Genomic DNA, 14,554 nt, shown 5'->3' with positions numbered 1-14,554 from the left:
TGGACCTCACCAGAAAAAGCCACACAGCCTTTGAAGTGATCAAGCCCAGGAAGCAGGCATGTGTATCAACCACATCCATGACCCATGAAGACTCTAAGGACAGGTTAACCAACTACCTCATTTAAATAACCCCAGCATGTTTACCATTAAAGAAGCCCCACTCTAACACTATGCAAACCCCACATGGCCTCTGCCACAGGGAAACGTTAACCTTGCTTGGCCTTCCCCCTCCCCCTCACATCAAAAATTCTTGGAGTCCACGCTTCAGGTCCAACAAGTAGTAGTCGCAACCTGAGGCAGACAACTGGACTCCATCAGGCTGAAACAACTCAGTGGTGAAAGTTGATCTAAGGATGACAAACATCCCCCACACACGAGCCATATCCCTGCCCATAACCCTGCTGGCTTTCTTCCTGGCCCTTTCAACCCCTCTCAAGTTCCGGTCCCCTACAAATGCTACACTGCAGCTAGTTCACCCACAGAATGACTACACCGGGGATCCAAGCCTGGATCAATGCAAAATCATGCTGTGTTCATTGAATCAAAGAAACACTAGATCTTTGAGCCAGGTCATTCTCCCCCAAATGAACCAACAACTCTGGTGGGGCGGTAGGGCTGACTGCCAAAAGCTGCCTAACCGTAGGTAAAAGTTGGCCCCAAAGCAGACCCCTCTTACTCAACCAGGAAATGGACAAATGCTCACTCAGACCCAGCTGGGCACCTAACTATGAGGCGGGTGCACCAGTGGGCCCAGAAAACAATTGAGTGACCATAGATAAGAGTACACTGAGGAGCCACCACTCGATCAGCACCTGCAGAAACAGAATGTATGTTAAGATGAATAGTAAATTAATGCATGTAATGCATAAACACACCAGAACGCCGACACCCAATATGCAGGACTTCAAAATCCTGGAATCCCAAGCAAGACGCAGCAGATGCCACCCCAATCCAAAAAGGATGGAGGCCAAAACCAAGAGGGGATTCTATGCACGCCAATAGCACTTTGCGTAGCACCATCCATAACTGAAACTGCCTCGATGGGAGCCCAGCAGCATGGACAAACAGGCAGCCACTGGGATCCGGGCACAACACGACATACTCCGTCAGAATATGGAACTAGACACAATGCTGGGCCAGGCACCTGGTGCAGCAGTATCTCCTGGCCCTTGCCTTGCTGATCAGTCTTGGACCTGTGCAAGAAAAGCTTAACACACACACACACCAGTGAAACACAGGTCAACAAATTGCAAACAGTAGGGTCTGCCAGTATGCCAGCTGTGAGGTCAGACCTCTAAAGGCTGGAATGCACCAAACAAGATGGAAGCGCTAAAAACAGCAACTTCCCAAGGTGAAAAACACAACTTAGGAAGAGTTTCCAAGTTGGACCCCAACAAGTACAGCATAATCTGTCTCCAAGCATCAGGTGCAGCCAGGCAAATCCTACTCCAACATCCGCTTGATACAGAATTGACCTAACCCCTCACCTTGACTTCAAAAGACAGGGCCAGCATATACCCAGCTAGAGCACTGGCCACCCCATTGACTTGAGCTGAACCAAAATCTGCATAATTGAAGCCAAGGCATTTTTACAACGTAAAAATCTTTGTAACACAAAGATAAAACCCCAAAGAAGGCATCAGAAATATGAACGGCACCTTGCTGGTAGCACAGAGACAGCAATGTCGAAACACAGGCAGTACGGAAGCACACTTAACAGACACATTGTGACACTGTTGTAGAATGTAATCTGGAAAGCACTCTGCAGAAATGAGCGTGAACAGAACTCCCGCAGATAGTACTTTTAGCAGAGGTACAGATGCTGCAGAGTGGGAACAGGCCCTAAAATCAGAACTGGAACCCTTATCGTGTCCCTCCTGAATTTAAAAAGGGGGAAGCTCCCTTTGGTGACAATTTTTTTTAAAAGAGAACATTTAAGTGTTTAAATTAACACAAAAATTAAAATTAAACACACTATTCTAATGTAATGCATTATGACTGTAAATTACTTTCATTTTTGTTGTTTGGGGGTACTGTTTTAAATAGAAATTGTAAATTGTTTTGTATGAATGAATGAATGAATGAAACTCACTCTCCCTTTATATATACTCTCTAGATAGATAGAAAGTGGGGTGCTGGGGAAGAGGGCTAGGCAAAGGGAATGCAGGCAAGGAAGAAGTGCTGGAGAAAGAGTGAAGGTGCAATGAGAGAAAGAAGAGTGGGGATGGTATTGTAAGGCAACTCTGGAAGAAACTGGGGACTGGAGAGGAAAAAGGAGCAGCAGGGAGATAATCTGGAGAGGAAAAGGGGGGATAGATGGGGGTTAGAAGACCCAGAGGATTTATCCAGGCACAGAAGCCCTATTCATAAAGTCTCTTTTCTCTCCTGCCTCCTCTCACTTCCTTTTGCCCTGTGCACAGACTATGAAGTTATTCTCACGAGTGAGCAATACCAGGCTAAGGGAGCCCAGCCCGGTTTTGTTCGCTCGTGAGAACCACCAGGCTCGAGGGTGAGCCCTTAAGTGAGGTTAATAGAGCAAGCACTCCATTAACCCTGTTTTCCAGATCATGTGTCAGCCACAGCTGCTTGCATTACTGGGGCTCCGGAGGACGGGGCACCGTGTGGCGGCGCTTCCCTGAGCCCAACCCCCAGAGCTGCTAGGGAGGTGATGTGAGCGGGCGATCTGCCCGCCTGGCGATTGGTGAGTGATCGTCTGTGGGGAGAGCAGGTCAAGCCCGCTCTCCCTGAAAACCTCCTCTAAGCACTTCACACTGCTCGTGTGAAGCGCCTCTATGAATGCCAGCCATGTTCACACTTACAGCTGCAAAAGCAGGGAGGAAGTCCCTGCCTGCACTGTCACTCACCCCTTCCAGCTTATGCCCCCATTTGTCTGATGGAGGAGGCACCATAAGTGTGATGACTGGCACCTCTGTGAGCTGCAACCAAGATTTCAGCTCAAGGAAGTGTCATCATGCTTTGCCTCCCACTTCAGACAAACAGGGCCATAAGTGTGAACAGGCTGGCTGGATGGAGTGAGTGAAAGCACAGGGCAAGACTTCCTCTCTGCTTTTGCAGTTGTAGGTGTGAGTGCAGCTGGCACTCATAACATGTGAATAGGGTTAGAGAAAGAAAAGAGAGGAGGCAGGAGAGAGGGAAGGAAGAGACTGAAATAAGTAGAGAGAAAGAAAGGTGACACACAAAACCAAGAACTGTTCCCTGTCATTCCACCCATCATTTTTTATGGTCCTCCAGCTAGCATAATTATAAAAATGTATACAGGATTATTTCAGTAGGAGTTTCTTTTTCCACTTTGTAACCATCAAAGTGAATGGGTGGGGGAATACAAAAATCCCTCCTCTAGCTGTGAGGAGTCCTGGGTAGGCTACCACCATCCAGATTTTTATATGAACAGATTCACCCTTCCAAGGGAACATTGTGAGAGAGTAAAGTGGAAAACCCCTCCCCACAAAAAAGACTTGAGCAGTCTTAGGCCTTCAGGAGCATGTGACTAGGGCAGGACCCAATAAAGAGTGACACTGTGTCACAACAAGGATTTATTAATAATTGGATGATAAGGAAAACTATAGAGGCATCAACAATCACTGCTTCCATTCAAGTAAAACTCTTCCCCAGGAACTACAAGAATCAGGCAGTCAGATCCAAGTACTGAAACAAAAATAAATTCTCTGATGCATATCTAAACAGGTCCCTAGCCTTCCTACTTACATCCAGGTAAGGAACTCCCAGTTGATTCCCAGCCCAAGGCTGTTGGACTCCCTTTGTCCTACAGTAGTTGCTGATGAGAAACTCCTTCAGAAGCCTCCATGCAAGAATGAAATTCTAACACACCCCTCCCCTACTCATCTATTGGCTGTTGTCCAGTAAACCTTGCCCTTCACTCTGGATTGGGCCATAGGGATTTGATTCTCCCAGGCTTTCTTCTTTCTTATTTTGAGAAGCCCATCTTACAAGCAGTTACTCTGAGGCCTAGTCCTCTCTCAAGTTTGACTATCACTACACACTTTGATTTCCATTTCTGAAAACATTTCAAAGTCTAATTCAATATTTATTAGCCAGCATTTTGCAGCCTAGCTCAGCTCCTTTGCAACCTCATTATCTTCCAAAGCAGGTCAGCTTTCTTGGGGGAGGGGGGGAACACATCATTCTTTGCTCTAACAAGCTCAATGTTTGGACTTCTAATAGCTGCAGGCACTCAGTACAGGACCCACTGAACCCTTCAGATATTTTGTAAACTTTGTTATAATTCAGCAACAATCTTTCAACAGATATATAGTTGCCACCTAAAGTGTTAAAAGGTGACTTTGTAAGAGATGCCTACTCAACATTTACATAAAGACTGAAATGTACTGTTCAGCTTTGATGAATGGCAGTAGGAAAGGTAACACAGCTATTATACACAGGCCACTGAATCACGTGATACACTTTTTTCTGGCACCTACTACATCAGACTCAAACCTGGCCCATAAAAGAACAAAACAATCCCTATACATGGAAAAAAGAAAAGTTACTCGCAGAAAAAGAAAGTTATGTTCTCCCAGTTTCTTGCATCCTAGTTTTCTAAATGCAGGGAGCATTTTAAATGCAGAACCCATTTTCCCCCCTATGGGACAGCACATGGCCTTTTTAAGATGCTGAGAGTCCAAAGGACACACTATTCATTTGAGCTGCCGCCATCACCGCCATTTTCTTCTCACTGCATCCTGTGTCAATGTAATATTTTCTCAGTTTGAAAAAAAAATGCTGGATATGCATATAATTAGGTATTGACAGGGGAGTGTGGTTCTGCTGATCCTTTGGATCTCTCGGTGGCTTTCGTTACCATCAACCTTGGGTGGCACTGTTCTACAGTGGTTCTGTTCTTGCCTCTCTGGTAGACTCCAGATGGTGTCACCTGGAGACTGTTCTGCAAAGCAAGAGTTACTATATGGAGTTCCACAATGCTACATACTGAGGCTATTCTGGAGATCACCAGAAAGTGGGCTAAGGAGCCTAGCCCACTTTCTGTTGCTTATCAGAACCACCAGGATCGTGGGTGAGCCCGGTGGTTCCAAGGGGGCTAGCCCACCTGAACCCCTCACCCTAGATGAGGTTAATGGAGCGAGTGCTCTATTTGTTTATTTGATCCTGTATCAGCCACGGCTTCTTCACATATCATTTCCACACACCTGAAAGAACTGCGGAGGCCAAAATCAAAACAATTTCCAGTAAACCAATACAATAACATACAATTAGCATCAATCTCACTCACTGCTAATGTGACTAGGTAACAAGCAATAACTGGATATGTGACAGATTGACAACGTTTCTGCACAGACACAAAAAAACACAAAAAAACTGTTTCAGATTTGGTAGGTTCTCTAACTTCTGTAGAAGTGGTGCAAATTGCTACTCATTTCATTTCGCTGGCCACAGTACGTGTTAGAGCACTTTTGTGCTTCAAAAAGTCAGATAAATAAGTAAACAGCCACAGGTGTCTAAGAGCAAAATGGCTCATCTATGAAGGTCACAGATGAAGTGACTGAAAAGCAATTAAGTGCAACCAGAGACAAGTTATCTTTATAAGAGGTTAACTACATTTTTTAAATGGCCAAGGGTTGTGTGACCATTGAGTGAATTTTCAGAATTCTGACCCCATTGCAAATACCTATAAACAACATTGTGATTTAATCTATCTATCATTAACATAGGCAGGTTATATGCAAATTCTAGAATGGTACATGGATTATTATCAAAGTTGCAATTAATTTTCACCTAAATCAATTTTTAAACATTTACATTTACTGCACGGTATGAATATTTCAGCCATTCTCAAACATGGGCATTTTCAGTTCTGATGAATACATCCAAAGGGAATATAAAGCATTTGGTAGCTCTAGCAAACCATCAAGGCCCTTAAGAAATAAACCCCTACAGGTAATGAAGAATAAGAGATAGCAACACAGTTTAATATCTTTTCTCTAAAGGGGAGCCTTCGCTTCTTGATGAGCAAAGGTGTTACACAGGAAGCTGCCTTATATCAAGTCAGACCACTGATTCATCTAGCACTGGCATACCGTAGCAAGGGGAGAGTGAGCTTGTGTTCACTACATGGGGCCTCCCCAATCCACATGCACCCCCCAGTGGTGGCACACACACACACCCTATTCACAAGCTCCTCCACCCATCTTCCATCCATCAATCCTCCTGGCTGCTGGAAGGAGGATTGCAGAGACTGGCCAGCTGCTGAAGGAGGTAGTTGGTAGTGGCAATGGGCCATGTGGACACCCTCCTTCCAGCAGCCAGGAGTCCGGACAATGGAATGAGGATGGGCAGACCTGGTGTCTGCAGGTGGCTGGCGGCAACAGTGGTGGGAGTTCAGTGGCTCCCCTGGATGCTCTTGCACAAGGGGTTCTTTGAACTCGTCTGCTGTATTACAGCTCCGTCTCTGCCTTCTAGCTCAGTATTATCTATTCTGCCTTGCAGCAGTCAGAGATGGGCAGTATCTAAAATACAAGTACTGTATTTAAAATACATATTTTCAGTACTTTTGTATCTAAAATACTTTTCAGTATTTTGTATCTAAAATATATCTGCTCAAGTATTTTGTGTTTTTAAAATACATTGCTGAAACCAAAATACATTTCAGCCAATCACTGCTTTGCTTTCTTGCTTCAGGGGCTGCCTTTTTATTCCAAGCAGGCAGTCCATTGGCTTCTGAGCACCCGTGTGTGTGTGTCTGTGTCTGTGTCTGTGTCTGTGTGTGTGCTCTGTTCCTCTCTCTCTGCCCCCTTAAGTTTGAATAGTTTTACTCTGCTGCTGACTGGTCAGCCAGCCACATTTGAAAATCAAAGAGAAAAGAGAGAAACTGTCCCTGTGATTAAAATGTGAAATGATGGGTGAGGGTGGCATGGGAGTCCATGGTGGGAGGGGCGAAGGAGCAGCCCCCCCCCCATTTTGGATGCAAGAAAACTCCCTACTTCACAGTTTGCTTGCTTTAAAGTTTCCCAATCCCTCTAGCTGCAATGCTGCAACTAAAAACCTGGCCTAAACTGAAGAGGCTGAAGTTCTTCTGGTCCAGTCTTTGTGTAAATTTGCAACTTAAGGCTTAGGCAAGTTCTTTTGCAGAGTAGTTTACAAATATCTCCCTTTCTGTGTCCCATATTTTTTACTGTGGCTGACTAATGGTAAAGGTAAAGTGTGCTGTTGAGTTGGTGTTGACTCCTGATGACCAAAGAGTCCTGTGGTTGTCTTTGGTAGAATAGAGGAGGGTTTTACCATTGCCATCTCCCATGCAGTATGAGATTATGTATTTCAGCATCTACCTATATCGCTGCTGCCCGATATAGGTGTTTCCCATAGTCTGGGAAACATACCAGCGGGAATTTGAACCAGCAACTTCTGGCTTGCTAGTCAAGTCATGGGAAGACAATACTGTCTGTGTATTGCCAGTCTGTGAAGACAATACTGAGCTAGATTGACCAGCTTCCTGTGTTCCTATGAATCACCTCATTTTTATGGAGAGGAGAGCTGGTCTTGTGGTAACAAGCATGACTTGTCCTCATAGCTAAGCAGGGTCTGCCCTGGTTGCATATGAATGGGAGACTTGATGTGCGAGCACTGCAAGATATTCCCCTCTGGGGATGAAGCTGCTCTGGGAAGAGCAGAAGGTTTCAAGTTCCCTCCCTGGCTTCTCCAAGATAGGGCTGAGAGAGATTCCTGCCTGCAACCTTGGAGAAGCCGCTGCCAGTCTATGAAGACAATATTGAGCTAGATAGACCAATGGTCTGACTCAGTATATGGCAGTTTCCTATGTTCCTATGACCAAGCCATAGGAAGTTCTAGGGCAGCTTTATGAAGCTACTCTATTGTAACCCTTATGTCCAGCTATGTAGAGGATAGTTAATGAAGTCTATTGTTTTTACTGCACCCAATGCTTCTTTATTTGTAAATGTACAGGTAGAGCGGGGGGAAGCCAAGCAAGCATACACACAACCCGTGCTAGTCCTAAAACAACATCAGCCCTCACAAGAGCAACAGGTCACCTTGCAGCTTCACTGGCTGCTCTCTTATTCTAGCTACACTGAATTCTACTTCTCACCCACCCCACCAATGCCAAGCTACATGTTACATGCAAGCACAAAGCAACTTTGGGACTCAGGATTACTAAATGCTGCCAAGGTCCTTTGCACACAGTGCCTCCACACTGTTAGTGGGGATATCATTTGGAATTCAGGGGCACTCCTAAGCTATATTCCCTGCCTCTCTTGTTTTCTAAATGCTTATTAATGCACAAGGGTTTGCAGTTCCCTATTCATTGCTATTTACCTAACATTTTCACTTTACCTTCATTTGTGTTTTCTACCTCCACAGACTGTAACCTTGACTCTGCAGTGCAGTCTGTGTATCTTTGATCTACTGTGATCTTTACAAAAGTATCATGGGTCATGAGATCAGCCTGAAGTCAGACTCGGGTAATTAAATTTTCTATTTTCTTTTCATTTAATTGTGATATCTCCCCCTTGCCTTTTAACTTTCCATAGGGATGGTGAATGCATGCGGCAATGTTAAATTTTGACATTACCTTTGCAGCTCATAGGTCTCTGGAATAAGAATGTGATTTGTAAGTCAGTCCAGCATCAATAAAAACATATAGTGCAAAGTGCAAGGCTAGGTGTGGAAGAATATAATCCACAATGGTGAGTATGTGGGTTTTTTCCCTTTTTCACAGCTTTGTTCAGCTGTTTTAGGTATATATGCGTGGGCATATACAAACAGTGCTCTCCTTTGGTACTGGCACCTCTGGCAGGCACCGCTTAGTGGGTTCACTGATTGGTTCAGTAATTGCACATATTCAACCATCCCCTCTAATTCGGTTTTTACCAAAGAAAGTAGTGGGACTGAAATTGTTCTAGCTGTATGGACTATGTAGGGAACAGCCCCCTCCTTGTGTCTTATCTTTAATCGGTGCTGTCTTCAAGGTTCCTTCCTCGCTGTGAGGGTCTGTGGAAGGTTCTTCCAAGCAACTCATCATGCCCATCACAGTAGCTGTTGGGCATGATGCAGCTCCAGAGGTTGCTGGTCTGAGTAACAGACACTTTAAAGTTGTGTTATATACACCTTGCCTAGCTATTTGGTAGTGACTATAAGATACCTCATGCAATTTTGATTCTGCCCTCCATGGTCAATGAAGCATACATTTGTCTGCTGGAGATGAGGCGGGTTGCAAAAACTCCTGTAGATGGATTCTGAAGTCACACTTACATCTGTTTCTGTGTCAATTCTGAATCTTACCTGTATGCCATTATTTTGCAACTGCACCTCCCGTGGGTCAGTAGAGCCATCTAGGCAGGTGACTGATCCCAAAAAGCTTTCATCCAGGAGTGTAGCTACAATTGAACAGATGGTCTTGTGGTAGCAAGCATGACTTGTACCCTTAGCTAACCAGGGTGAATGAGAGACTTGATGTGTGAGCACTGTAAGATATTCCCCTCAGGGAATGGAGCCTCTCTGGGAAGAGCAGAAGGTTCCAAGTTCCATCCCTGGCATCTCCAAGATAGGGCTGAGAGAGATTCCTGCCTGAAACCTTGGAGAAGCCGCTGCCAGTCTGTGTAGACAATACTGAGCTAGATGGACTTATGGTCTGACTCAGTATATGGCAGTTTCCTATGTTCCTAACCCAGGCCCCCAGCTCCTGAGGGCCTTCAGCTCCACCCGTTCCTATTTTCTCCATTATCTCCCTCACTTCAAGGGGTTGCTGGAGAGAGGGGTGAACACAGGCCCCCTCTCCCCTAGCTATGCCACTGTTTCATCTATGTAACACTTAGCAATTTCTCTCACCCTTCAAACGTGACAAACAACTGCAAAATGACCCCTCTTTGCACATTTGTGGCATACTATAATGTCTGCTGGACACTGCTTTCTGTGTGTATGCCTTGCCACAGTGCATGCAATTAGGCCTTTCCTATTAGCCGCTATGATCTTTGCAATTGACTTTGGCTCCTTTTTGATGGTTTGATGGCTCCTTTTTGGAGAAGAGAGAGGACTTCTTCTAATAGGTGATGAGTTGGAGGTGTAACTTCTTGAGACAGTGAAGCAAAGCCATGTGTGATGCTCAGAGAAACTGCAGTAGCCATGGAACAAGAAGAACCACAATGAGCACTGTGGTGAGAGGAATGAAGTTATTGTTTATCCACATATAGACCCTCATTCAATAAGACCAGAACCGCAACTTTCTGATCCTGCTGAAGTTGACTGAGAAAAAGTGCCGGCTTCTCCAAAATAAAATGATGATATCTGGCCCAGCAAGTTTGATGGTTTGCCACTCCAACTAGCAAATTCGCAGTGGAATAACTTTTCTTGCCCATGGTATCCAATTCTTTGTCCTCACTATCAGATGGAGTGGAGACATTCATATGAGATTGGGCAGAGTCCATAATCACCAAATTGGGTACAGGGTGCTTCAAAAGAAAGGCAGTGTCTTTTTGTAGTACTCTATACATGTTATCTAATTTCCTAGAAGTCGCTGGTACTGATGCTGGTTTTCCCAAAGTCGCCTTCATAACCTGAACCAGTGTAGGGATCAGTGGCAGGGCTATAGGAGTATGTAAATCTGATTGGATAAGCTCAAAAATTGGTTCTTCAACAGAAGTGGTTTGCTGGTGAACTTACCTAACAGTTCTGCATAATATTTTGTCTCTTCAGGTGAAGCATGATTCAACTGATCCTCCCCATTGTCTACTGGGGGGATGTTGGAGAGATCTTTTGGGAGGTGGCTTGGTTTGCAAGATGTCTGAGCCCTCATCGAATGACAATGTGTGATCCTCCTGTATGAGGTCATCCTGAATAGGAGGGAGGATGTGCATCTGCAGGAGGATGTGTCTGTAGGTTTTGGGGTAGGTTTAGGGATCATTTGATTCAGTTCAGGATCAGATGGTGTTGCAATTGGTGCAATTGGGCGAGTTGTCTTGGCAGATTTTGCTGAACTATGCTTTGTTGAAGTGTAATGCCTCACAGTTCAGTGTAGGGATCGAGAATGGAGAGGGGTTCTCAAGCAGGACCAAGACTTTGATCTAAAATGAGATCTGTGAGCATGATGTTCCCTAGAGGAGCAGCAAGAAGCTTCTTCCCAGTGCTTATAACATCAGAGGATATTGCAGTAAGCAGTGGAATGTAGGGGATTGAGACTCTGGAGCAAAGAATTCATAACAAGATGCAAAGCAAGGTCTAGATCTGTAACCCCTCCTGTAGTCCTTCCTGTTGTCTGCTCTCCCACACAGCGAGTAGTTACCGTCCAGGGAAGATGAAGATCTCTTGTGGCTCAGTCTCTTACTATCAGGCAGTGGGTAATATCTGCCCTGAAAATGGCTTCTGCGTATTTTGTCTGGACGGTATGGAGGGCACTACCAGTGCTTTGAGAGGGGGTGACTCACGAGGAGGAGACAAACTCAGATCAGGCACAACAATGTGATCTAGGTCATCACCAGCATAGATATCTACATCAGGATGATGGGGAGGGGGTGGGATATGAAAAGTGATCCCAATAGCCTCTCCTCTGATAGCACAGGAGATAGAGGAGGCAACGGAAGCTGCTTTTCAGACTCAACTGGGGCTGGATTTAAATGCTGTTTCTTTTTAGGTTGCTGGTGGCTGTCAATGGCAGTAACAGATTTCTTTTTTGTCAGTTTTGATGGGGTTGTGGGAGGCCTTCTCTTTGCTTTTGGTACCAATACGCTGGGTGCTGAGGGTAAACTCCCCTGACCTGGAGGCACTGCTCCTTTTTCAGTCCTGGTTGTTTAGGAGCTGAGGGAATGGGAGGAGTTGGCACCGGAGCTCGTTCTGGGGTGGGGGGTGATGGCTCCACAGTCACGCTTGAACCCAGTGGGTCAGGAGGGGGCATGGAGGTGGCCTGAATACATTCAGTCTCAAAGGGCAGCCCTACCTAAAGCATTTTACAGTAGTCTGACCGTGAGACGACAAGGATATGGATCACTGTGGCAAGGTCAATTTGGCCCAGGAATGGATGCAGCTGGTGCACAAACTGAAGCTGGGCAAAAACACTTCTGCTCATCATCATAGACAGATGAACCATTCCCATTCCAGCAGATCTGTTAACTAGGAAAAACTGTCTTCTCTGGATTTATTTTAGCTCTCATCCCATTCAAAACTGCCTCCAAGCACTGATTCAGGACCGTCACAGCCTCTCCAGCTTGAGATGGCAAGCTGGGTGTCTTCTACATCAGGGATTCTCAACGTTGGGCCCCCAGATGTTATTGGACTTCAACTCCCATAATTCCCAGGCCCAGTGGCCTTTGGTTGGGGATTAAGCCCAGTCCTCAGCCCAGCCCTCTCACAGACATTTGCTAGACCAAGAAAGGGGGCACCCTTGCTACCAGGACCCATCAGTGGGAAGACCCCCAACCAGAGCAGATAATTTTCACATGCAGAGCTTCTCCGTGGGAATGCCATGGCTCCCACAGCTGCTGCATTGTTCAGCTTCTTAAAGTGTCTTCCAACTTCTCTTGTAATAACCAGTATATTCACACAGCTTCAGCCCTCACAGGAGAGCAAGCTTCATATCCTGTTAGTCTGCTGGAGAGATAACACTGATAGGGACTGTATCATAATGAAATGGCTCTTCTTCCATCACCACCTTCCCCTTGAATTGATGTGAAAACCTTCTTCTTGAGCCAGCTGGAAGCCCCAGGCTAAGTACCAAGAGCCATTTTGCTTATGCCTTCAGGTGAACCTCCTTGTCCCAGGTGTTGCCTCTCTCCCCTGCCTTCATTCCAGCCCTCTCCATGTACCTAATACAGTGGTCCCTCGACTTACAAACTACTCGACTTAAGTATTTTTCGAGTTACAAACGGCAGTTTTAGATCCGGTTTTAGATGCGGTTTTTTCAACTTACAAATTTTTAGATGGGGTTTCCTCGACTTACAAATTTTTAGATGGGGTTTCCTCGACTTACAAATTTTACATGCGGTTTCCTTGACTTGCCTGCCTGTTTACTGCCTGTTTATTCTTGAAAAGAAATGTTCCTGTGCAGTTTGCAAGCCTTACTGGGGGTCTGGGTCTTTTTTCTAGGCTCCGGAACGCATTAATCCGTTCCCAATGCATTCCTATGGGAAACCGCTTTTCGACTTACGAATTTTTCGACTTACAAATGTGCATTCGGAACGGATTAATTTCATAAGTAGAGGGACCACTGTACTCCAGGTATGTAACGTAAGGATTGGTTGCTAGAAGTGCAACTATTTAGCAGATTTTCATCTGCAAAATGTTGGAAGCTATGGGCTTGGCTCATCTGCTTTGGTAGTCCAACACTGTGCTCTGCATGCACTTTATTCCCTGCTTTTTGTTTGTGGCAAGCTTGTAGTCAGAGCTGTATACCAAGTTGCTTGGCTGCATCCTCTACACATTCACATGCCATAGAAAAGAGGCATGTCCCTATTTTTGTGAGTAAAATATTGGAAGTATTTTTTTCAGGACTCCACACCTGGCTAGTGAAGCCAAGGAGACATCCTTGTAAGGCCTCAAATTAAGAGATGCGCTAGTCCAGTCAGGCGTTTCTTCTTGTCTTGAATGTAATGAGTGATAACAGACAGATCTTCTCAACCATTTTGGTGTCTCAGAATGTTTCACACAAGACCAAAAGGGAAATCGTATTAACTTCTGTATCCCGCTGTCTCAGTCATCTTCATGTAGATTAAGTGCTACATGAAGCCCAATTTCCTGTGTAACACTTCTTTCCGTGTTCGTGTTTTAATGATAAGAGAATGGACTCTTCTATCAAGTTAGTTCTCTCTGGAGAGGAGAGACTCAACAAGGGTGATTTGTGGCCTGGCCTTGCCATAGGCTAGACTTCAGGCTTTTCTTTGTTCCTGGCTAGTAGGGATAAAGAGACAGCAAGCATGCTTCTTAGAATGGCTTAAGATAAGATGTTAAACATTCTTTTGCAACCTTAGAAAACCTGCCTTCTGAAAAATGAATATGCCCTTTTTTACTCTATAGACTGGTTTTATTTTCATGGCTACCCTACTCAGACCTACTTGGTTAAATTTTATATAAAGCATTCCTGTTTGGAGATCTTCCTGAATACTCCAGGAGATTCCCAGTCAATTGCTGAATGTCAAATTCCCATTTTGGAGTGTTCAGGATTGAACAAGGCTGGATGCCAACCTGAAAGGCTGGATGCCAACCTGGCTGGATGCCAACCTGAAAAGAGTAAGTGGTGGCAGCGAAAAGGGGTATTAAAAGATATTTAAGCATGCCTGGAGAGAATTGAGAGCTGGATGTGAGTTAGGCATCCATCCCCCTGTTCTCTCTCTCTCTTTTCCATCTCCTTAAAATAAAGCCTAAAACAAAAAATGAAAATGGTGTCAGTGCCACTAATGTGTACCATCACAGGCATATCCACCAGTTAAAGTCCAATGGACTAAAAGATCTGGCCCGTTTTTATACAATGACAGGATACTATATATACAATCAATCAATCAATCAATCTTTATTACAGTCATAGACCAGCATAAAGTATAAGGGTGAATACATATTAAAA

The sequence above is a fragment of the Hemicordylus capensis genome, chromosome 3, assembly GCF_027244095.1.
Source record: "Hemicordylus capensis ecotype Gifberg chromosome 3, rHemCap1.1.pri, whole genome shotgun sequence".
Classification (NCBI taxonomy): domain Eukaryota; kingdom Metazoa; phylum Chordata; class Lepidosauria; order Squamata; family Cordylidae; genus Hemicordylus; species Hemicordylus capensis.
The sequence above is the reverse complement of the archived record's forward strand: the minus strand, read 5'-3'. Positions refer to the sequence as shown.